The following is a 25,075-nucleotide window of genomic DNA, read 5'->3' on the forward strand; positions in this document are numbered from 1 at the left end:
AACAAGTTGTTGTTGTCAGCCATCTTGAACTTTGACGAAAAATGTGATGACAGTGTAACACCCCTTTTTAGTGCCACGTCAAAGATCATTGTCAAATATATTTGACGAATATTTGATCACATCTTTGATCAAATCTTTGACAACGAAATTTGATAGTGTAATACCGGCCTTAGTGGTTGTTTCGCCACTGGAGTACATTCGCACGTGGTTCCCCAAGTAGTCCCACGTCACGTTATTGTGTAATATACGAGTGTGTGCTGGAAAGTAACGTTTCCCACTGAAAACTCTAAGCTTTTTAAGCAAAACAAACTTTATTAACATTCTACATCTTCATGTCTCTCTCTCCTCCCGAACAGGACATGAAAGTCCAACGGGCACCGACCGGCCGCCGTGTTATCCTCAGCCCATAGGCGTCACTGGATGCGGATATGGAGGGGCATGTGGTCAGCACACCTCTCACCTTCATTTCTATGTAATTATTTCTCAATGTAGTCACCCTGGCGACAAACAAATTTCTCCCAAATGGAGACCAGTTTGTTGATACTGTCACTGTTGATTGTCTGACTCTGGACAGACCACAACCTCACCTCTGCTTGCATCTCATCATGATTATCAAAGTGAAGTAATAAAATTAAAGAAAAGTCTCTTATTACGGTGTACTAAAAGTAATGTGTTGTAACTGACAATCTGAAAGTTTTTACAACACAACTTTTATTTACGTCAGTCTACATGAAAATCACTGAATAACAACGAAAAGTCACAATCACAAAGCCAGTAAGAATGTCCCACTAGTATCAACAAAAGATAACTAAGTTTCCTGCAAGAGTCCGAGATAACACACATACACTTAATTCAAAGTCCTATTCCGATGGCAAAGACGTAGTCTTACGTGGAGACGTCCTTGAGGTCGGAAATCGGCGTGAACTGGCGTCCGGTGCTGGTTCTAGCCTTTAAATAGTATTGACCAGCTAATCAGATGTTGGTGTAGTAATACTTCCTGAAGGCCATCTCGAACTCCCTCTGCAGGAAGTAGTACGCGGAACGTCTGTTTCCAAAACAACCGATGTTTACCATTGCTTACGCCTTGGGCATAGACAATCTCGGTCTTGTTTGGTGTTTGACGTGTTGCTGGCCCGCAGGGGCTAGCTTGGCGACCGCATAATATAATGCAACCAAATTTTTAAGTGAAACCTCATAAAGCTTTTTAAATAAAACAAACTTTATTAACATTCTACACCTTTATTCATCATGCCTACATATTTATTTCTCAATAGAGTCATCCTGACGTTGAACACATTTCTCCGAAAGAGAGACAAATCTGTTGATACCGTCACTGTAGACTGTTTGATTTTTGTTGACAGAGACACAAACTATTTTCGACTTGCTCCGTTTCATCACTATCACAATGAAGTTCTTGAAGGCGTTCTTTAAGTTTTGGAAACAGATGAAAATTGTATACGGGCAAGTCGGGACTGTATGGGGGAAGATCAATGACTGTGAACCCAAGGCGTCGGATTGTTGCAGATTTTGCAGCGCTCCTTTGTGGTCTCGCATTGTCATGCTGAAGGAGAGTGTGAGCCATGTGTGGACAATGTCCTCGAATTCGTGCTCTCAGCTTTCTAAGTGTCTCGCAGTACCTTGCAAAGTTTGTGGTCATAGTTTTAGGCATGACTTCCAAACTCTTCACGCCTTGAACATTCTAGAACCCTGTGAGAATGACTTCACCTGCTCGTGGCATGGTCTTGAACATTCCTGGCGTCGGTGGTGGTTTGTGGCGGAACTCCACTGATGCTCTTTCGTTTTCGGAGTCAAAACGGTGAACTCTGCTTTCATCACTTGCCACAATTTTGTTAAGGAACCCATCAACTACACGCTCGAAACATGTATTGGAGGCTCATTCTCTGCGATTTAAAACCCGATTGTAGTACCTAAACAGTTATTGAAAGCACAATAAAAATTTCGGAAGCATTACTTTCCAGCACGCCCTCGTAGTTCTTATAAAATTACCTTAATATCAGAACAATTTAAATTTGGAATAATGGATGGTATATTCTCAAGAGAGATGCCACAACTGTATAATTTTTTAGGAAATGTTTATGGCAATACACAATGAGTTGCAATTAGTCACATTTGGTAACTAATGATACACTTCTTAACAAGTGAAATTTTTCGTTTTAAACTAAAGATGATACAAATAATTCAAGTAAATTTAGTGTATCAGGTGTGTATAAAATTAAATGCAACGAATTTCATAAACAGTGCAAGGATCAAGCTGATAGAACTTTTGAGATCCGATTTAAGGAACGCAGTTCCATACGAAATAATAAAACAGCATTTGGATATCATCTACCTGAAACTAAATACTAGCGAGCACCAGTAGAGACACATCTTGAACTTTTACAGTCGGCGCCTAAGAGACGTTTTCTGAATATGCTGGAAGAGCACAAGCAATGTGGACATCACCTGACAGAGCCAGATAAAATACTCAGCCTCCAGTGTGACTTGAAGAATTACAGGTACTTGTAGATTTTTGATGACGTGCTCAGATGGCCCAGTCGGCGACAACTGTTAAGCTTTGCTACAGTCCCCACTATGCCGAAGATTACCTTAGCAATCCTGCCGCACTCCCACGCTGCGTGGCAGAATGATGACATGGGTCTCGCTTTTCCTCCAGAGAGAGAGAGAGAGAGAGAGAGAGAGAGAGAGAGAGAGAGAGAGAGACGAGGCGGTGCCACAGAAATTAAACAACTTTTTAGAACATTATTCTAGAACTAAACTGCAATTTAAAACATTCAGTATTATCATCAAAACTTGATTCCAAAATGTATTATCCCTTTTTTACTTCGACAGGTGATGGAACAAATCTTAGCGAAATTCCATGGGGTCTCAGGAAATGTAAAGTACGTACGATACAATATTGTTCTTTCGAGTGTATATCAGAACGCGCAAAAACCTGACCATTATGTACATGGTAGCCACATACAGACTAAAGGTAGGCACTCTAGAAACTGACAAGAGCATCGGCGAATTTTGCTTGGACAACAAGATGCAAATTATAGTCTGGTACATATAGCTTATGGGTTGCGGGGTGTCACTTACCTCCATGAAGAGCATATGCATCGTTCCCCAATACCAAGAAGCGATCAGGAATCGTCCCTGTCAAACACAATCGGGGCGCAGCTCATCTCTAAAACGGAGCCGACAGATATTCTCCTCTCTTTTAGACCATGACAATGATATCGATGCAGCCTCTGCAACGGGCATAGATACGTACGTGTATCGAATCGTGCCAGTAGTACCAGTTCCGCCCACATACGCATGTACTGGGTGGAGCCAGTGTAGTTAAATATCCAGGCACCATGGCGGACCGATCAGATCTCTGCCATTCACGAAGCGTAATACAAGCTAAAGAGGTTTGAAACTGCTGGCAAACATCACAAATGGGTAATACGTTGTAGAGTTGTAGATTTAGTGGTATAAGAGGACGTAAAAAAGCATGTGGGCTGATAAAACAAGAAACGAGAAGGTTGAAACTTCCTAGCAGATTAAAATTGTTTGCCGGACCGAAATTCGAACTCGGGACCTTTGCCTTTCGCGGGCAAGTGCTCTACCAACTTTTTTTTTTAATCTCATTTTGTTCGTTTTCGTTCGTTGTATCTGCTCGGGGCGGACGTTGCAAGATACCCGTTTCAGTTCGTCGTTGATCTATCAACTCAGTTTTTTTTTATTACAGGGGGCAGCTAACCCTCTGACCAAACACCAACTGAGCTACCCAAGCACGACTCACGACCCGCCCTCACAGCTTTACTTCCGCCAGTACCTCGTCTCCTACTTTCTAAACTTCACAGAAGCTCTCCTGCGAACCTTGCAGAACTAGCACTCCTGGAAGAAAGGATATTGCGGAGACATGGCTTTGCCACAGCCTGGGGGATGTTTCCAGAATAAAATTCTGGAAATGAGGAAGTTGTCAACAAAACAGACGAGGGAAGCAAAATGTAGAAAACAGTGACAAGAAGAAGGGACAGTATAATAGGAGATGTCAGGGAATAACTGATGGCTGAGGGATCTTTAGAGAACGAAAACTGTGAGGGAAAGATACTGAAATATCTAACCAGTCAGAAGACTGATTTTCATAGGTTCGCGTCGTCTCTGGCGATAACGGCATTGCTTGTGTATTTGGGTTTTGGAATACTTAAGTTCACTCACGACGACCGGTTATTCTCACATTCTTCTTTGACAGTCAGAGATCCGGACCTGGTTGCAACTGTACTGCACTCTCGTGTGTAGTCGCTATGCACAGTGTTTTGGTCTGTCTGAGAGACTGAAGGACCTTGACACGGTGACTTGAGGAAAGCTCAGTGGCTGCGCGACCTTGGCGTTGGAAAGCCGCTCGCGTCGGCGTACGCACACTATCTGCTCGCTATCAGACGCCTCATACCGTGCCCTTACCCATTCCGCGCTCGCATGCCACTCTGGCGGCCAGTTTAAAGGTCCGACAACGTGACAGCCGTGTGACACGCAGCAACGACACTCTGGCGATATTCCCTAACATAGGAGCTGTCCAATTACTATGCGCTCTTGACTCTAATTTACGCACTATTGAGTGTATATCACAGTTACTGTAGGCACAGATACACTTCCAAGGTACTTCGGCAATAAACTCTGAAGGAATTGCGCCGGCCCATGTGACCGAGCGGTTCTAGGCGCTTCAGTCCGGAACAGCGCTGCTGCTACGGTCGCAGGTTCGAATGCTGCCTCTGTCCTTAGGTTAGTTTGGTTTAAGTAGTTCTAAGTCTAGGGGACTGATAACCTCAATGTTAAGTCCCATAGCGCTCAGAGCCATTTGAACCATTTCTGTCCTCAGTAACACTGGGACTTTTGAAGAGCCTACTGCTGAGTGCCGCATCAGGTATTCACACCGACGCCGGTAAATTTTTATTCATCATTAGGGAGAATCTATGGAAACCATTTCACTAGGAATGCGTTTTTCACAAAATTTCTGTCTGTTATTATTATCTCCTTCCTCAATAGTTGTCATACTTTCCAAGATGCTACTCCAGGCGGGTGTAAAGTGAATGTGCGCGACGGAAAATAATAAACGCTAAAATGATGATTTGGCTCTATCTGACTACCCCCTGAAGCAAATCTTAGGATCTCTTAATTCCATAAATTACAATATAATTATAAATGAATGATGAAGGCAACTAATACTACTAAATGATAAACGTTGTTTATTACACGTTTATTGCAGATTGAAAAAAAACACCCTTATGACAAATTATATTTCGTAAGTAAAATTATTAGCCGGCCGCGGTGGCCGAGCGGTTCTAGGCACTTCAGTCCGGAACCGCGCGACTGCTACGATCGCAGGTTCGAATCCTCCCTCGGGCATGGATGTTTGTGATGTCCTTAGGTTAGTTAGGTTTAAGTAGTTCTAAGTTCTAGGGGACTGATGACCTCAGATGTTAAGTCCTATAGTGCTCAGAGCCATTTGAACCATTAAAGTTATTAATCAATTGCCCAACTCTGCCCCCCTTTTTATCGCCACGCGATCTAACATACATAACGCGAAATGACTGATATTATCTACGTACCATACACTAGAAGACTCTACTTTCAAAGATGATCTACAGTGGTGTGGAACTTCAGTGGAAATAAACGTGATCACAGCTGTTTAGTTTTTATAGCCCTAATAAGCCGAAGCAATTTGCGATATCACCGTATGTACTGCGTCGGGTGCGTCGGCGTGCTGGTTATCTTACACGTCTGCGTCAATGGAAGACCTACATCCACAAATAAACTCTTTCAAACACTAGGACGGCAGAAGGCGGTCCTCTGACTACTATACTGTAATACTGTCTTCTCCTCTCTGTGTTCTACAGACGAGAAACGTGAACTCCCAGCCACAAGGACGGAGTTCAGATAATATCTCAAGTATAGACAGAAGAAGTGCTCTCAATTACTGAACACTGCGTACTCAACGACGACTTCCAATGCGGAGATGAAGTCCAGAATCGTATAGGTTCGCAACAGTACTATGCCTAACTGTTCCTACTATAAACTCTCCTGAGAGCAAAGGCAGGAAGTCCGTCTGTATCAACAAAGCTGATACTGAGCGACCGTCACACACGGGCGCTCACAACGGAAGGTCTCGTCTCTCCATCGTTGGCTTACCAGCAAGGCTCGGCTCCCCACCCTCGTAATACCGAAAACGAATCATATTCCCGAAACCACGGAATATTCTCCCTCTCTGCAGATTCTTCCGAACGCTGACCAGCCATATTTTAGTCTTTCGTCGTCCAGCGGGGAAAGTTTGCGAGGAAAAACCTACACTCGTACAATGGTACGCTTGTGAGTAAAAATCCTTGGAAATAACCTAGCCTGCGTGATTTCCAAGGGGACGCTTCCTCGTTCGTCTCAGCTGCGTCAAAGATTTTCGTAGTTTCCGAAGTATAATCTTTCCCGTCCGGCTACAAAACCGCCCAGTCGCGACCCTATTGTGCTCCAGCGTTCAGTGTCCCAACGTCCGTCTTGCTACTCCCCGTGTTTAAACAGGACCAACACACCTGTGTGGGCCTTCCACCCAGGGCTTTTCTTCCGCCAGCCGTTTAATTTCCACTGTCGTTCCAACCTCTTCTAGTATAGGCAATCATTCATTACGCCTTTTTTACAATAAAGACACTCCCTCACCTTTCATGCAATAAGCGTTAACAATTATTTAGAAGGCGTACGTGACAACGTCGGTCTCCTTTATACAGGGTGTTTAAAAATGACCGGTATATTTGAAACGGTAATAAAAACTAAACGAGAAGCGATAGAAATACACCGTTTGTTGCAATATGCTTGGGACAACAGTACATTTTCAGGCAGACAAACTTTCGAAATTACAGTAGTTACAATTGTCAACAACAGATGGCGCTGCGGTCTGGGAAACTCTATAGTACGATATTTTCCACATATCCACCATGCGTAGCAATAATATGGCGTAGTCTCTGAATGAAATTACCCGAAACCTTTGACAACGTGTCTGGCGGAATGGCTTCACATGCAGATGAGATGTACTGCTTCAGCTGTTCAATTGTTTCTGGATTCTGGCGGTACACCTGGTCTTTCAAGTGTCCCCCCAGAAAGAAGTCACAGGGGTTCATCTCTGGCGAATAGGGAGGTCAATCCACGCCGCCTCCTGTATGTTTCGGATAGCCCAAAGCAATCACACAATCATCGAAATATTCATTCAGGAAATTAAAGACGTCGGCCGTGCGATGTGGTCGGGCACCATCTTGCATAAACCACGAGGTGTTCGCAGTGTCGTCTAAGGCAGTTTGTACCGCCACAAATTCACGAAGAATGTCCAGATAGCGTGATGCAGTAATCGTTTCGGATCTGAAAAATGGGCCAATGATTCCTTTGGAAGAAATGGCGGCCCAGACCAGTACTTTTTGAGGATGCAGGGACAATGGGACTGCAACATGGGGCTTTTCGGTTCCCCATATGCGCCAGTTCTGTTTATTGACGAAGCCGTCCAGGTAAAAATAAGCTTCGTCAGTAAACCAAATGCTGCCCACATGCATATCACCGTCATCAATCCTGTGCACTATATCGTTAGCGAATGTCTCTCGTGCAGCAATGATAGCGGCGCTGAGGGGTTGCCGCGTTTGAATTTTGTATGGATAGAGGTGTAAACTCTGGCGCATGAGACGATACGTGGACGTTGGCGTCATTTGGACCGCAGCTGCAACACGGCGAACGGAAACCCGAGGCCGCTGTTGGATCACCTGCTGCACTAGCTGCGCGTTGCCCTCTGTGGTTGCCGCACGCGGTCGCCCTACCTTTCCAGCACGTTCATCCGTCACGTTCCCCGTCCGTTGAAATTTTTCAAACAGATCCTTTATTGTATCACTTTTCGGTCCTTTGGTTACATTAAACCTCCGTTGAAAACTTCGTCTTGTTGCAACAACACTGTGTTCTAGGCGTTGGAATTCCAACACCAGAAAAATCCTCTGTTCTAAGGAATAAACCATGTTGTCCACAGCACACTTGCACGTTGTGAACAGCACACGCTTACAGCAGAAAGACGACGTACAGAATGGCGCACCCACAGACTGCGTTGTCTTCTATATCTTTCACACCACTTGCAGCGCCATCTGTTGTTGAAAATTGTAACTGCTTTAATTTCGAAAGTTTGTCCGCCTGAAAATGTACTGTTGTCCCAAGCATATTGCAACAAACGGTGTATTTCTATCGCTGCTCGTTTAGTTTTTATTGCCGTTTCAAATATACCGGTCATTTTTGAAACACCCTGTATATTCATATATACGATGTACAACTATTATATGATATTATATGATACCTAATTGTGTTTGTAGATCAGGGCAAAGTATGTGGATGGGTGCTTGTAAGGCGCGATATTATAGCCACCTTACAACGTCAGCGGTGATAGGGATGCGCGTGTATCATGTGCGACACTCTTACTGATGCAACACGCAGTTGTATAGAAATTCGTATGCGAAACCGGAAAAGTTAGTGGTGTTGGACGCTGAGTTCGGAAGCGAATTGGACTACACAGCTCGTCCCAGAAGTAGTGTTCCACTAGGTACAGGTTGGCCAGGCTAGTCCATTTCAGGAACGTTGTCCACAAACCATTGCTTTACGGGCGCTGCTTCATGACAGGGTCTATTGTGATACCGAAATAAACAGTTATCCTCTCTGAAGTGATCCTCTGTACGCAGTACACAATGCTATAAAATCTGTTGATATCCGTTTTCTCGAGCAGAGGAAGGGAACCACACACCAACCACAAAGATACACCCATACTGGAGCACCACGTACTCCGCACTATACTCTTGGCAGTACACATGATGGCAGGTGACGTTCTCCTTTTCTTACGCCAAAGCCAACCCCTTCTATCGGATTTCCACAGATTATTCATCACATCAAATCACGTGTTTTCAATCATCTCTCTTCTCACCACCTGATACGTCGCTTAAAAAGCACTCCGTCTTCAGGCTACAAGTGGCCCATCGGGATCATCCGACCGCCGTGTCATCCTCAGTTGAGGATGCGGATAGGAGGGGCATGTGGTCAGCACACCGCTCTCCCAGTCGTTATGATGGCTTTCTGTGACCGGAGCCGCTACTATTCGGTCGAGTAGCTCCTCAATTGGCATCACGAGGCTGAGTGCACCCCGAAAAACGGCAACAGCGCATGGCGGCTGGATGGTCACCCATCCAAGTGCCGGCCACGCCCGACAGCGCTTAACTTCGGTGATCTCACGCGAACCGGTGTATCCACCGCGGCAAGGCCGTTGCCGATACGGCGCTTATAATCGACTATTAAAACGTGTCGCTTAGATGAGGAGCAGCTCGACCACTATACACTATGGCTTTTTAACTCCCTGTGTACCTTCTCTGTCGTAGCTGCACTGCTTGCAGCACTTTGGAACTAACGAATGATTCCTTCCTCTGATTTCAAGCCATTTGTTACAAGCACACTCTGCAATCCCCTGTCCATCATTACTTGACGTCAATCAAGTCTCGGTTTAGCTGATTGTTCCTTCGCGTTTCCACTCTACAATCATGGCACCAACAGTCGATTTGGCCAGCTTTAGATGGCTTTAAATAATGTCATTAATAGGTTTGTTACTCATTTCTCAACATGACAAAAGTCATGGGATACCTCGTAATATCGTATCGCACCCCTTTTTCTCTGCGTAGTGCAGCATCTAGACGTGGCATATTCTCAACAAGTCGTTGGAAGTCCCCTGCAAAAATACTGAGCCATGTACAAATGGCCCTAAGCACTATGGGGCTTAACATCTGAGGTCACCAGTCCCCTAGATTTACAACTACTTAAACCTAACTAACCTAAGAACATCACACACATCCATGCCCGAGGCAAGATTCGCACCTGCGACCGTAGCAGCAGTGCGGTTCCGGACTGAAGCGCCTAGAACTGCACAACGGCCGGCTAGCCATGTACAGCCATCCATAATTGTGAAAGTGTTGCCGGTGCAGTATTCTGTGCACCAACTGTCGTATCGAGTATGTCCCATAAATGAGATTCATGTCGGGTGACCTTGGTGGCTAACTCAGTAGCTCGAGTTGTCCAGAATGTTCTTCAAACCAATCTCGAACAATTGTGGCCCGGTGACGTGACATTGTTTAGGAAAATGAACTTCATGAATGGCTGTGAATGGTCTCCAGTTAGCCGAGACTAACCGTTACCAGTCAATGATCAAAATGGCTCTGAGCACTATGGGACTTAACTGCTGAGGTCATCAGTCCGCTAGAACTTAGAACTACTTAAATCTAACTAACGTAAGGACATCACACACATCCATGCCCGAGGCAGGATTCGAACCTGCGACCGTAGCGGTCGCGCGGTTCCAGACTGTAGCGCCTAGAACCGCTCGGCCACTCCGGCCGGCCAGTCAATGATCGGTTGAGTTTGATTACAGGACCCAGTTCATTCCATGTGAACACAAAGCCACACAACTATGGGACCTCCACCTGCTACCACAGTGTCTTGTTGACAACTTGGCCCCGTGGGTTTATTTATAAATATATTTTCTGCTAACAATCACGATTTTCTTTAATTCATATTTAACATGACGCGTTTCGAGAAATGATTCCAATTTTCAACTGTGTTTTCTCTTTGTACTACGCAATTTTTTGCGTAATGTTATCGATGGGTTAGGTTTAAGTCAACAAAACAAAGCAGAATTTCATACATCGAAAACATTACTTAAAAATGGGATAGTGCAAAGAGAAAACGAGCTTGAAAATGAGAATAATTTCCCGAAACGGGTTGTGTAAAATATGAATGAAAGAAAATTGTGACTGGTAGCAGAAATGATGATGAGGCCCATACTCCGAGGAGCGTAGGGAACGACGCGGGAGACCCGCACCGACGACTACACAAGGTCCTAGCGGAGATGGTTTGCCATTGCCTTCCTCCGACCGTAATGGGGATGAATGATGATGAAAACAACACAGCAACACCCAGTCATCTCGAGGCAGGAAAAATCCCTGCCCCCGCCAGGAATCGAACCCGGGTCCCCGTGTGCGGGAAGCGAGAACGCTACCACAAGACCACGAGCTGCGGACTGGTAGCAGAAAATATGTCTATAAACAAACTTATTGTTTTCACAGTTGCAGGTTTTCAAGAAACCACTTACAACGGACACCACAATTTGGGTCCATGATTTCGTGGTATCCGCGCCACATTCGAACCCTACCATCAGCTCTTACCCGTTGAAATTGGGACTCATCTGACCAGGTTATGGTTTACCAGCCATCCAGGCTCCAACCGATATGGTCACGAGCCAGGGAGAGGCGCTGCAGGCGATGTCGTGCTGTTAGCAAAGGCACTCGCTTCGTTAGTCGGCTACCACAGCCGACTAACGCCAAATTTTGCCGCATTGTCCTAACGGATGCGTTCATCGTAGTCTCACATTGATTTCTGCGTTTATTTCACGCAGTGTTGCTTGTCTGTTAGCACTGACACGCCGCTGCTCTCGGTCGTTAAGTGAAGACCGTCGGTCACTGCGTTGTCCGTAACGAGAGGTAGTGCCTGAGATTTGGTATTCTCGGCATATTGTTGATGTTGTGACTTGACAAGACAGCCAAGCCACTATGAGATTGCCGAAAGGCACGCGTTAAAGCTCATGCAGGCTGGCGTGAGGTCTGGAACAGGTAAAGTAATTATACTAGCAAGAAAAGTATGTAGCTTCTGGAATACTTAACTTTAATCCATAATTGGTAAACATCGGTCTTACGGTACATGCATTACAAGTTAAATAGCAAATGATAATGGCGCCTTGCTAGGTCGTAGCAAATGACGTAGCTGAAGGCTATGCTAACTATCGTCTCGGCAAATGAGAGCGTAATTTGTCAGTGAATCATCGCTAGCAAAGTCGGCTTTACAACTGGGGCGAGTGCTAGGAAGTCTCTCTAGACCTGCCGTGTGGCGGAGCTCGGTCTGCAATCACTGATAGTGGCGACACGTGGGTCCGACGTATACTAGCGGACCGCGGCCGATTTAAAGGCTACCACCTAGCAAGTGTGGTGTCTGGCGGTGACACCACAGTTGACACTGTGGATCTCGGGATATTGTATTCCCTAATGATTTGCGAAATGTAACGTCCCACGCTTCTGGCTCCAGCTACAATTCCGCATTCAAAGTCTGTTACTTCCCACTGTGCGGCCATAGTCAGGGTGGCAATCTTTTCATATCACCTGAGTACAAATTACAGCTCCGCCAATGATCTGCACTTTTATACCTTGTGTACGCTATATTATAGCCACCTATGTAAAAACAGCAAACATAAACATAGCCAAAGCCTTGCAGAGAAACAAAAATTACACGAAGCAAAATGTAGTGTGAGGAGGGCTATGCGAGAGGCGTTCAATGAGTTCGAAAGTAAAGTTCTATGTACTGACTTGACAGAAAATACTAAGAAATTTTTGTCTTATGTCAAAGAAGTAGGTGGATCGAAACAAAATGTCCAGACACTCTGTGACCAAAATGGTAGTGAGGCAGAGGATGACAGACTAAAGGCCGAAATACTAAATGTCTTATTCCAAAGATGTTTCGCAGAGGAAGACTGCACTGTAGTTCCTTCTCTAGATTGTCGCACACATGACAAAATGATAGATATCGAAATAGATGGCAGAGGGATAGAAAAACAATTAAAATCGCTCAAAAGAGGGAAAGCCGCTGGACCTAATGGGTTACCAGTTCTATTTTATACAGAGTACGCGAAGGAACTTGCCCCCCTTCTTGCAGCGGTATACCGTAGGTCTCTAGAAGAGCGTAGCGTTCCAAAACACTGGAAAAGGGCACAGGTCATCCCCCTTTTCATAAAGGGACGTCGAACAGATGTGCAGAACTATAGACCTATATCTCTAACGTCGATCAGTTGTAGAATTTTGGAACACGTATTATGTTCGAGTATAATGACTTTTCTGGAGACTAGAAACCTACTCTGTAGGAATCAGCATGGTTTTCGAAAATGACCATCGTGTGAAACCCAGCTCGCGCTATTCATCCACGAGAATCAGAGGGCCTTAGACACGGGTTCCCAGGTAGATGCCGTGTTTCTTGACTTCCGCAAGGCGTTCGATACAGTTCCCCACAGCCGTTTAATGAAGAAAGTAAGAGCATATGTACTATCAGACCAATTGTGTGATTGGATTGAAGAGTTCCTAGATAACAGAACGCAGCATGTCGTTCTCAGTGGAGAGAAGTCTTCCGAAGTAAGAGTGATTTCAGGTGTGCCGCGGGGGAGTGTCGTAGGACCGTCGCTATTCAGAATATATATAAATGACCTCGTGGATAACATCAGAAGTTCCCTGAGGTTTTTTGCGGATGATGCTGTAGTATATCGAGTGGTTGTAACAATGGAAAATTGTACTGAAATGCAGGAGGATCTGCAACGAATTGACGCATGGTGCAGGGAATGGCAATTGAATCTCAATGTATACAAGTGTAATGTGCTGCGAATACATAGAAAGAAAGATCCTTTATCATTTAGCTACAATATAGCAGGTAAGCACCTGGAAGCAGTTAATTCCACAAATTATCTGAGAGTAGGCATTAGGAGTGATTTAAAATGGCATGACCTTATAAAATTAATCGTCGGTAAAGCAGATGCCAGACAGGTTCATTGGAAGAATCCTAAGGAAATGCAGTCCGAAAACAAAGGAAGTAGGCTACAGTACACTTGTTCGCCCACTGCTTGAATACTGCTCACCAGTGTGGGATCCGTACCAGATAGGGTTGATAGAAGAGAGAGAGAAGATCCAATGGAGAGCAGCGCGAAAGCGTTACGGAGATGATAGATAGACTCCAGTAGAAGAGTGCAGGTGAGACGCTCAGTAGCTCGGTACGGGCTTTTGTTGAATTTTCGGGAACATACCTTCACCGAGGAGTCAAGCAGTATGTTGTTCTCTCCTACGTATATATAAGAGACCACGAGGATAAAATCAGAGAAAAATGGTTCAAATGGCTCTCAGCACTATGGGACTTAACATCTGAGGTCATCAGTCCCCTAGAACTTAGAACTACTTAAACCTAACTAACCCAAGGACATCACACACATCCATGCCCGAGGCAGGATTCGAACCTGCGACCGTAGCAGCAGCGCGGTTCAGTGCTGAAGCGCCTAGAATCGCTCGGTCATAGCGGCTGGCCTAAAATCAGAGAGATTAGAGCCCACACAGAGGCATACCGACAATCTTTTTTTCCACGAACAATAGGAGAGTGGAATAGAAAGGAGAACCGATAGAAGTACTCAAGGTACCCTCCGCCACACACCGTCAGGTGGCTTGCGGAGAATAGATGTGGGATGTAGATATGTATGTGAATATCGCTATCTCATGTCTATTGTCACTGAATTGATTCTTACCGATCCATTCTGCTGTTGCTCTTCTTTTGTACTTTTTTTTATTTATTTATTTACACGTCTAGTTCCGTAGGACCAAATGTCCAAGGTCATGGAACGTGTCAGTACAACTTACAACATAAAAGTAATAACAGATGAAAATAAATGTTCATTAACCTGAAAAATGTCAGTCCATAGGTTTAAGCAAACGCTGTCAGCAGTACAAAAAGAATCAGTTTAATTTTTCAAGGAACTCCTCGACAGAATAGAAGGAGTGACCCACGAGGAAACTCTTCAGTTTCGATTTGAAAGCCCGTGGATTACTGCTAAGATTTGTGAATTCGCGTGGCAGCTTACTGAAAATGGATGCAGCAGTATACTGCACACCTTTTTGCACAAGAGTTAAGGAAGTCCGATGCAAATGGAGGTTTGATTTCTGCCGAGTATTGACCGAGTGAAAGCTGCTTATTCTTGGAAATAAACTAATATGGGTAACAAGAAACGACAATAAGGAATATACATATCGAGAGGCCAATGTCAAAATACCCAGACTCGTGAACAGAGATCGACAAGAGGTTCGTGAACTCACACCACTTATTGCCCGAACCGCCCGTTTCTGAGCCAAAAATATCCTTCTAGAATGGGAAGAGTTACCCCAAAACATAATACCATACGACATAAGTGAATGAAAATAAGCGAAGTGGATTAATTTACGTGTCGAAGTATCACTCACTTTTGATACGGTTCGAATAGTGAAAATGGCAGTATTAATTTGTGGGCTTTCCACAACAGCTTACTATCTATCTGAACACCTAGAAATTTGATCTGTTCAGTTTCACTAATCATATGCCCGTTCTGTGAGATTAAAACCTGCTGGCCCGTATCGCTTGACACCTGCGGAGTAGGTGCGCAGATGTAGACAGTGAAGGAGCTTGTCCGGCGAACACTGCACGGCTATCAGCCACTAGCTAGCACGGCACAGTAGTGCACCTTTGCGGCCAGTGCTCGGCTACGCGCACGGAACGCTGAGCATGCAGTAAACACGGCGGCGACAGTGACGGGCCCGGCGCGTCGTTCTGTTCAGCTGGGAGTGTCCGCCGCGGCGCCCCACTACCTGCGCTCAAAGCGAAAGCCGTGACCCGGGAAGGCCGGCAGTCGGCAGGCAACCACCACTGTGTTCGCACTCCAGCCAGCTCTGCGGGCGCAGGCGCGGCGCAACCGTGCGGTGAGTCCCTCTGCGGTTTCCACTAGCCTCGTCTCCCCAGTAACAGTAATTCTCATCGAGCGCACGCAATTCACCGTTCACACACGCAGCTTCCTATGTCATCAGCACGAAATTTTTCGCAGCCTGGCAATACCAGGAAGAGCAGCAAACAACGAAATTATACACTACTGGCCACTGAAATTGCTCTACCACGCCGGCCGGAGTGGCCGCGCGGTTAAAGGCGCTTCAGTCTGGAACCGGACGACCGCTACGTCGCAGGTTCGAATCCTGCCTCGGGCATGGATGTGTGTGATATCCTTAGGTTAGTTAGGTTTAAGTAGTTCTAAGTTTTAGGGGACTTATGACCACAGCAGTTGAGTCCCATAGTGCTCAGAGCCATTTGAACCATTTTTGCTCCACCACAAGGATGACGTGCTACAGACGCGAAATTTAACCGACAGGAAGAAGATGCTGTGATATGCAAATAATTAGCTTTTCAGAGCATTCACACAAGGTTGGCGCCGGTGGCGGCATCTTGCTGACACGAGGAAAGTTTCCAACCGATTTGTCATACACAAACAGCAGATGACCGGCGTTGCTTGGTGAAACGTTGTTGTGGTGCCTCGTGTAAGGAGGAGAAATGCGTACCATCGCGTTTCCGACTTTGATAAAGGTCGGATTGTAGCCTATCGCGATTGCGGTTTATCGTATCGTGACATTGCTGCTCGCGTTGGTCGAGATCCAATGACTGTTAGCAGAATATGGAATCGGTGGGTTTAGGAGGGTAATACGGAACGCCGTGCTGGATCCCAACGGCCTCGTATCACTAGCAGTAGAGATGAGAGGCATCTTATCCGCATGGATGTAAAGGATCGTGCAGCCACGTCTCGCTCCCTCAGTCAACAGATGGGGACGTTTGCAAGACAACAACCATCTGCACGAACAGTTCGACGACGTTTGCAGCAGCATGGACTATCAGCTCGGAGACCATGGCTGTTGTTACCCTTGACGTTGTATCACAGACAGGAGCGCCTGCGATGGTGTACTCAACGACGAACCTGGATGCACGAATGGCAAAACGTCATTTTTTCGGATGAATCGAGGTTCTGTTTACAGCATCATGATGGTCGCATCCGTATTTGGCGACATCGCGGTGAACGCACATTGGAAGCGTGTATTCGTCAACGCCATTCTGGCGTATCACCCGGCGTGATGGTATGGGGTGCCATTGGTTACACGTCTGGGTCACCTCTTGTTCGCATTGACGTTACATTTTAGATGTGTTACGACCCGTGGCTCTACCCTTCATTCGATCCCTGCGAAACCCTACATTCCAGCAGGATAACGCACGACCGCATATTGCAGGTCTTGTGGTCTTGTACGGGCCTTTCTGGATACATGAAATGTTCGACTGCTGCCCTGGCCACCACATTCTCCAGATCTCTCACCAATTGAAAACGCCTGGTCAATGGTGGCCGAGCAACTGTCTTGTCACAATACGCCAGTCACTACTCTTGATGAACTGTGGTATCGTGTTGAAGCTGCATGGGCAGCTGTACGTGTACACGCCATCCAAGCTCTGTTTGACCCAATGCCCAGGCGTATCAAGACCGTTATTACAGCCAGAGGTGGTTGTTCTGGGTAGTGATTTCTCAGGATCTATGCACCCAAATTGCGTGAAAATGTAATCATATGCCAGTTCTAGCATAATATATTTGTTCAATGAATACCCGTTTATCATCTGCGTTTCTTCTTGGTGTAGCAATTTTAATGACCAGCAGTGTACTTTCACAAGCCGCGACATGGTCGCCAATAAAACAGTGATCCGAATATACAATAAATTTTCTTTATTTCACGTCTGTGGTCACAAATTTCTGTCATCAGAGTACCGGTTTTGGTCTATAATGACCATCTTCAGATCTGTTTTATAAAAAACATGTTCTAATATTCTGGAGCCATAGTGGCATTGTCAAATGTTAAACACAAAATCAGCATCAGCATCGTCAAATATATGTAAATAACAGCGTATGCAAGAGTCATCTTCTCAGCGGCACTACTGTTCAAAACAGACTGCTATTATTTCATTGCTTGTCTGTCAACAATGACACCTCTATGTAAACGCCGCTGCTGAGTTTGTTTTGAACAGTAGTGCCGCTGATAAGATGACTCTTGCATATGCTATTATTTACATATATTTGACGATGCTGGTGCGGATTTTGTGTTTAACATTTGACGATGCCGCTATGGCTCCAGTATATTACAACATGTCTTTATAAAACAGATTTGAAGATGCTCATTATAGACCGAAACCGGCAGTCTGATGGCAAAAATTTGTGACCATAGACGTGAAGTAAAAGTAAATTATACAGGGTGTTTATAAATGAATATCGGGGTTTTAACGCTTTATAATATTTGTTATATTAAACTTACAGTAATAAATGATATGTCAAATGAAAGAGCAACTCAAACAGTTGTGTTTGGCACCAGTGCACATGCGCAGCGCGCAATGTTTCCGCCGCAATCCGCTAGACAGCGGTAGTAGCGAAGGTGACGACTAGTGAACAGAAAGCGTTTTGTATTTTGCAGTTTGCAAAGACCGAATCTGTAGTTACTGTGCCGGCCAGAGTGGCCGAGCGGTTCTAGGCGCTTCATTCTGGAACCGCGCGACCGCTACGGTCGCAGGTTCGAGTCCTGCCTCGGGCATGGACGTATGTGATTGCCTTAGGTTAGTTAGGTTCAAGTAGTTCTAAGTTCTAGGGGACTGATGACCTCAGATGTTAAGTCCCATAGTGCTCAGAGCCATTTGAACCATTTTTTTGTAGTTACTGTGCAACGTGCGTTCTGGCTGAAGTTCGGTTGCGATCCTCCAAGTGATAATAACATTTGTAAATGGTATCATCAATTGGAAGATACCGGCTGCCTTTGTAAAGGGAAGAGCACAAGACGACCTAGAGTTAGTGAAGAGACTGTTGAACGAGTGAGAGAGTCGTTCACTCGTAGCCCAAAGAAATCAGTCCGGAAGGCTCGTCATGAATTACAAGTTCCCGTGTTGACTGTTTGGTGAGTTTTAAGAAAACCCATACAACTACATCCTTACCGTTTGCAGTTATTACAGGCTCTAAAGCCAGCAGACCATGGATTACGTGCCATCTTCGCAAAAGAAATGTTATTTCATGACAATGAAGATTTTCTGGATCATGGTGTCTTCAGTGATGAATCGACCTTTCACCTTAGAGAACATGTTAACACTCACAATGTGCGCTTCTGGGGCTCAGAAAATTCTCATGAGGTTGTACAAATGCAACGAGATTCCCCTAAAGTGACTGTTTTTTGTGCCATATCCTGGCGGAAAGTTGATGGGCCTTTCTTTTTTGGTAAACGTACTGTAACTGGAACTTCTTACCTTCATACACTAGAGCAATGGCTCTTCCCTCAGTTGGACGAAGATGAGCTAGAGAACTTCATTTTCCAGCAAGATGGTGAGCCACCTCACTGGCATAGTGAAGTACGCGATTGGTTGAACTTCACTGTACCCAAGCGCTGGATAGGCCGCAAGGAGCCCAATGACAGGGCTTGCTTTGCGTGGTCTCCACGTTCAACTGACCTAATTCCATGCGATTTTTTCCTTTGGGGCTTCATCAAGGATCGTGTGTATGTGCCTCCACTACCAACAGACCTCCCTGAATTAAGAAACTGGATTGAAGCAGTTGTTGCTACAATCACTGAAGGCACACGTATCAACATTTGGGAAGAACTCGGCAATAGACTTGATGTGTGCCGTGTGACAAATGGTGCTCTCACTGAACATTTATAAGGTGCTTGGTAAAACTGTTGGAGTTGCTGTTTCATTTGACATATCATTCATAACTGTAAGTTTAATATAATAAATATTATATAGCGTTAAAACCACAATATTCATTTATAAACACCCTGTACTTATTGTCTGTTTATGGTATAGCAGTAACTATACACTACACCTAGTGGTGGATTTCAATATGCGGCGTGCGCACTCTTCACCTTTATGGTGGCTTGAGCTCTGCTGGGAACACTTTCAATGAGTGTCTGAATGTCTGTGAACGAATGACAGTCCATTCTTCCACACGAGTCGAAACCAGACAAGGTTTTCTAAAATTTTTGTTTTACATGTGATGTTTCTTAGGACTAAATTGATGAGCAAGTCTCCATGACATGGAACTAGTCAGTACATGAAATTACACCTATCAGTCAGAACATTATGACCACATACCTAATAGCCAGTAGGCCCACCTCTGGTACGGATAACAGCGGCAACGCGTCGTGGAATGGAAGCTATGAGCTTTGTAACACGCTGGAGAAAGTTGGCTCCACATCTGCACAAGCGAGTCAACCAATTCCCGTAAATTCCGGGGAGGGGGGAGAGCAATGAGCTCTGACACCACACTCAGTCGCATCCCAGATATGTACGATCGGGTTCAAATCCTGCGAGTTGGGGGGCCAGCACTGTGTTCCTCGAACCACTCTATCACACGCCTGACCTCGTGACATGGAGCATTATCTTGCTGAAAAATGCCACTGCCTTCGGGAAACTTGATCGTCATGGAAGGGTGTATAGCTGGTCTGCAACCAGTGTAGGATACTCCTTTGCCGTCATTGTGCCGTATTCGAGCTCCACTGGACCAATGGATGCTTCCTACAGCATACTGGAGCCTCCACCTGCTTGTCTCCATCCCGCAGTGGAAGTTTCAGTGAGCTGCTACCCTGGAAGACAATGGGTTCGCGCCCTCCCAACGGCATGATGAAGAAGGTCTCAGGATTCATCAGCCCATGCAACAGTCCACCACCGTCCAGTGCCGATACCCGTGCAGATTTCAGTCATAGGTGCCAGTGTCGTGGTGTTAACATTGGCACATGAATGGGTCGTCGGCTGCGGAGCCCCATCGTTTGCAGTTTTCGGTGCACTTCGCGTTGAGACACACTTGTACTCTGTCCAGCATTAAAATCTGATGTTAGTTCCGCCTGGCCTGGTTTACCAGTCTGCCCAGCCTACGACGCCAGACATCTGTAATGATGGGTGGCCACCCAACCCAACGACGTCTTTACATGGCTTCACCTTGGTTTCGCAGCGAGCTGAAGACACTCACTACAGCACTCCTCGAACACCTGACAAAGTCGTGCCGAACCTCTGGGCCATCACAATCTGTCCTCGGTCAGCAGGCCGCTGTAGCCGACCAGTTCTAGGCGATTCAGTCCGGAACCACGCTGCTGCTACGGTCGCAGGTTCGAATCCTGCCTCGGGCATGAATGTGTGTTACGTCCCTAGGTTAGTTAGGTTTAAGTAGTTCTAAGTCTAGCAGACTGATGACCTCAGATGTTAACTCCCGTAGTGCTTAGAGCTATTTGAACCATTTGCCCTCGGTCAAACTCAGATAGATCACGCGCCTTCCCCACTTACACACGGACAGCACGCACACTGCATCGTGCGTGTCTCTGACTAGCAGTCATTCCTCGCCAGCTGAAGCTACTATCCCCTGGACGGGTTTATTTCGATAGTCGGTCGGTGGCCATAATGTTCTGCCTGGTCATTGTATAACAGAAGAGTAATAAGAGGTAAAATGAAATGTGTATGAATCCTATGCAGACGATAATCCATAAGTTTAAACAAACATAATCAACAACGCAAGACAGGAATTAGCTTAACGTTTTAATTATGGCAGCTCATTGCAAATGTATGGAGCAGAATAATGCTCGCCATTTCTGCACTGGAGTGAAGAATGTACGTTCCCTATTGGATTTTTGCCTAGTATTAACTAAGTGAAAGTTGCTAACTCTTGGAAATAAAGTGATGTTGTTAACAACAAACGACATTAAAGAAAATATATATTGAGATGTCTGTCTCGGAATTCCCAGACTACTGAGCAGGGGTCGATAAGAGGTTCGCGATCTTGCACCACATATTGCTAGACCGTCTCGTTTCTGAGCCAAAAATACCCTTTTCGAATCAGAAGACTTACCAAAAAAATAATACCATTAGTCATACGCGAATGAAAATAAGCAAAGCACACTATTTCCCTCGTTGGACAACACTTATTTCAGATACTGTAGTAATAGTAAAAAAAAAAAAAAACAACAGAATTTACTTTTAGAACAAGATCCTCAACAGGGACATACCACTGCAGCTTACTAGCTACATTAACACCTAGGAACCTCGCCGGCCGAAGTGGCCGAGCGCTTCTAGGCGCTTCAGTCTAGAATCGCGCGACCGCTACGGTCGCAGGTTCGAATCCTGCCTCGGGCATGGATGTGTGTGATGTCCTTAGGTTAGTTAGGCTTAAGTAGTTCTAAGTTCTAGGGGACTGATGAGCTCAGCAGTTAAGTCCAATAGTGCTCAGAGCCATTTGAACCTAGGAACTTCAACTGTTGTCTCACTAATCGTATGCCCATTCTTTGTAATCAAAATGTCAGTTTTTGTTGTATTGTGTGAAAAAACTGAGTCTTCCTGAGGTTAGCATCAATTTACTGTGTACAAGCCATGAACTTATGTCTTGAACTACATTACTTGATAATGTGTCAATGTTACAGACAGTACTCTTCACTACCACGCTTGAGTCATCAGCGAATAGAAATATTTTAGAATCATCTGCAACATTAGAAGGCAGTGATTTTGAACGTTGTGTCCAGGAGCAAGTCAGCATTCTAACTCACGCCGTCCGTCCCTGGTAGCTGAATGGTCAGCGCAACGGAATGTCAATACCTAACGGCCCGGGTTCGATTCCCGGCTGGGGTGGAGATTTTCTCCGCTCAAGGACTAGGTGTTGTGTTGTCCTTATCATCATCATTTCATCCCCATCGACGCGCAAGTCGCCGAAGTGGCGTCAAATCGAAAGACTCGCACCAGGCGAACGGTCTACCCGATGGGAGGCCCTAGCCATACGGCATTTCCATTTAACTCACGCCAGAGAGGTGCTCCATTGAGTTCAGTTTGGCGCTCTGGCAGGGCCCCGCGCGGGCTAGCTGCACGGTCTTGGGCGTCTTGCATGGTTCGCGTGGCCCTCCCTCGTCGGGGGTTCGAGTTCTCCCTTGGCCATGGGTGTGTGTGTTGCCCTTAGCGTAAGTTAGGTTAAGTTAGATTAATTAGTGTGTGAGCCTAGGGACCCATGAGCTCAGCAGTTTGGTCCCGTAGAACTTACCACAAATTTAAAATTTTCTGGCTGGGCGAGTCGGTTTCAGGAATGTTGTTGCCCAAAACCTGTTGCTTCACAAATGCTGCTTTGTGACAGTCTCCATTGTCATACTGAAACAATCATCGTTTCTGTTCTTCTACTGTACGCAGTACACAACGCTGCAAGATGTGTTGGTTTCCTTCCGCATTTAGCATTTTCTTAGGTGCAGCGAAGGGACCACTCTAACCGTGAAGAACACCCCTATACCATAACAGCAACTCCTCCATACTTCAGCGTTGGCACAACCCGCGATGGTGGCTGACGCTCTCAAGGTGTTTGCCAAACACAAAGCCGTCATGGGTTTGCCACAGGGTACAACGTAATTCATTGCTCCACACCACTCGTTCCACTACCTACCATCGTCGTGCTTTGCACTTCTGCAAACGTTGCTTAACTCTGAATACCGAAGTGTGTGGCTTTTGGGAATCTGCTCGACCACTATAGCCCATTCTTTTTAACTGCCTACTGACAGTCCCTGTGCTAGCTGGATGCTGGTGCCACTCTGGAACTAACGAGTAATTCGAGGTGCTGATTTGATGCGATTTTTACAACCACCCTCTGCAGTGCTCGATGGCTCTGCCAGAGTGTGTACATGAGATCTGCCTGGTCACGTATTTGTTTCGTGGCGTTTCCAGTTCACACTCACGTCACCAACAGCCAATTTGGGCAGTTTTAGAAAGGTTGAAGTGTCGCTGATGGATGTTTTACTCAGGTGACTTCTAATGACTAACCAACGTTCGAAGTCAATTAGCTCTCCTGACCGACCAATTCTGTTTTTATTGCTTCTGTACTGACAATACAATACCCCCCCTCCCCTTTTAAACTGATCTGCCTGACATCATTATGGTGATCATTTCCGTATTGCATAGGGGTTTCCGGATGGTTTTGATAGATTCGGTCTTTGTAGGGGATGTTGGATATACTAGGTGCGGAATACAGCACATAGCGCTGCCATCTCTAGTAGCAACAGTCTCAGCTGAGCATCGAGTCTAACTGAACGTGGAAGACAGATAAAGGTACGTCACTACATGCTGCTTCGACTGCAATGTCGGAATTCGTCACTCGCAATCTACCTGCGAGGGCTCCATGACGTTATCTTTCAACAAAAAAAGTTTTGCATCACCACGGTTCCCAGAACTCCTGAAGATAGACGTTGACTGTGGATATTGTATCACAGACACAGTCCCTTTGACTGTTCAGAGATGTCACTAAACCCGCCAAAAAATGTAAACAACCGTGCATGAGCAGCGCCTATTAGACGGAGGGGGTCCGACAACCGATCAGTTCCAGTCATTCCACCGGGAAGGAGGTACACGGCTCGTGTAGTCTGTAGTTCAACTGTGCCTAGACGGTCAATACCGTGGTTCGAACCCGTCCGCAATGTTACTTTGTGCCAGGTAGGGCTCTCAACACGGGGAGTGTCTAGCCGTCTCGGAGTGAACCAAAGCGACGTTGTTCGGACGTGGAAGACATACAGAGAGAGACAGGAACTGTCGATGACATGGCTCACTCAGGCCGCTCAAGGGCTACTACTGCAGTGGATAACAGCTACCTACGGATTATGGCTCGGAGGAACCCTGACAGCAACGACATCATGTTGAATAATGCTCTTCGTGTAGCCCCAGAACATTGTGTTAATACTCAAACTGTGCTCAATAGGTTGCATGATGTGCAATTTCACACCCTACGTCCATGGCGAAGTCCATCTTTGCATCCACGACACCATGCAGCGCGATAGAGATGGGCCCAACAACATGCCGAATGGACCACTCAGGATTAGCATCACGTTCTCTTCACCGATGAGTGTCGCATATGCCTTCAACCAGACAATCGTTTGGAGGCAACCCGGTCAGGATGAACGCCTTAGACACACTGTCCAGTGAGTGCAGCAAGGTGGAGATTCCCTGATATTTTGGGGTGACATTATGTGGGACCGATGTACGGCTCTGGTGGTCATGGAGGACGCCGTAACGCCTGTACGATACGTGAAGGCCATCGTCCAATGATATCTATTCCAATTTTCTGCACAGATTCCGGAACTCTCGGAATCGAGGTGATGCACAAGTTTTTTTGATGTGTGTGCATGCGGTGTTCTACTAATGCCTCGGTCTGTGCATTCTCCAAGACAATAAAAATCCACCGATCGACAGGCATTACGATTTTTCAGAGGACCTAACAAAGTACACTATTTACATAGACGGCTTGGCCTTAGTCACTGAAGTGCTTCAGGTTACGCTATTAAAATTCCTTCCGTGGAAAAAAAAAGTATTATTCTTGTACAAGTATTTT

The 25,075-nt window shown here is 45.7% G+C and overlaps 1 protein-coding gene across 2 annotated transcripts in view; it reads left to right on the top strand.

Annotated features, from left to right (window-relative positions):
- LOC126419007 (scoloptoxin SSD14-like) overlaps positions 1-25,075 on the top strand; it is a 489,031-nt gene that overhangs the window by 45,447 nt on the left and 418,509 nt on the right. Inside the window, exon 1 of one of the 2 annotated variants that reach the window (XM_050086072.1) lies at positions 15,545-15,608. The exons of the other annotated variant lie outside the window; for it this stretch is intronic. The gene's annotated coding sequence lies outside the window, so the exon portion shown is untranslated. Of the gene's footprint in view, positions 1-15,544; positions 15,609-25,075 lie in introns of those variants that run through there. 2 annotated transcript variants of the gene reach the window in all.

The sequence above is a fragment of the Schistocerca serialis genome, chromosome 1 (assembly GCF_023864345.2).
Source record: "Schistocerca serialis cubense isolate TAMUIC-IGC-003099 chromosome 1, iqSchSeri2.2, whole genome shotgun sequence".
In the NCBI taxonomy this organism is placed as follows: Eukaryota; Metazoa; Arthropoda; class Insecta; order Orthoptera; family Acrididae; genus Schistocerca; species Schistocerca serialis.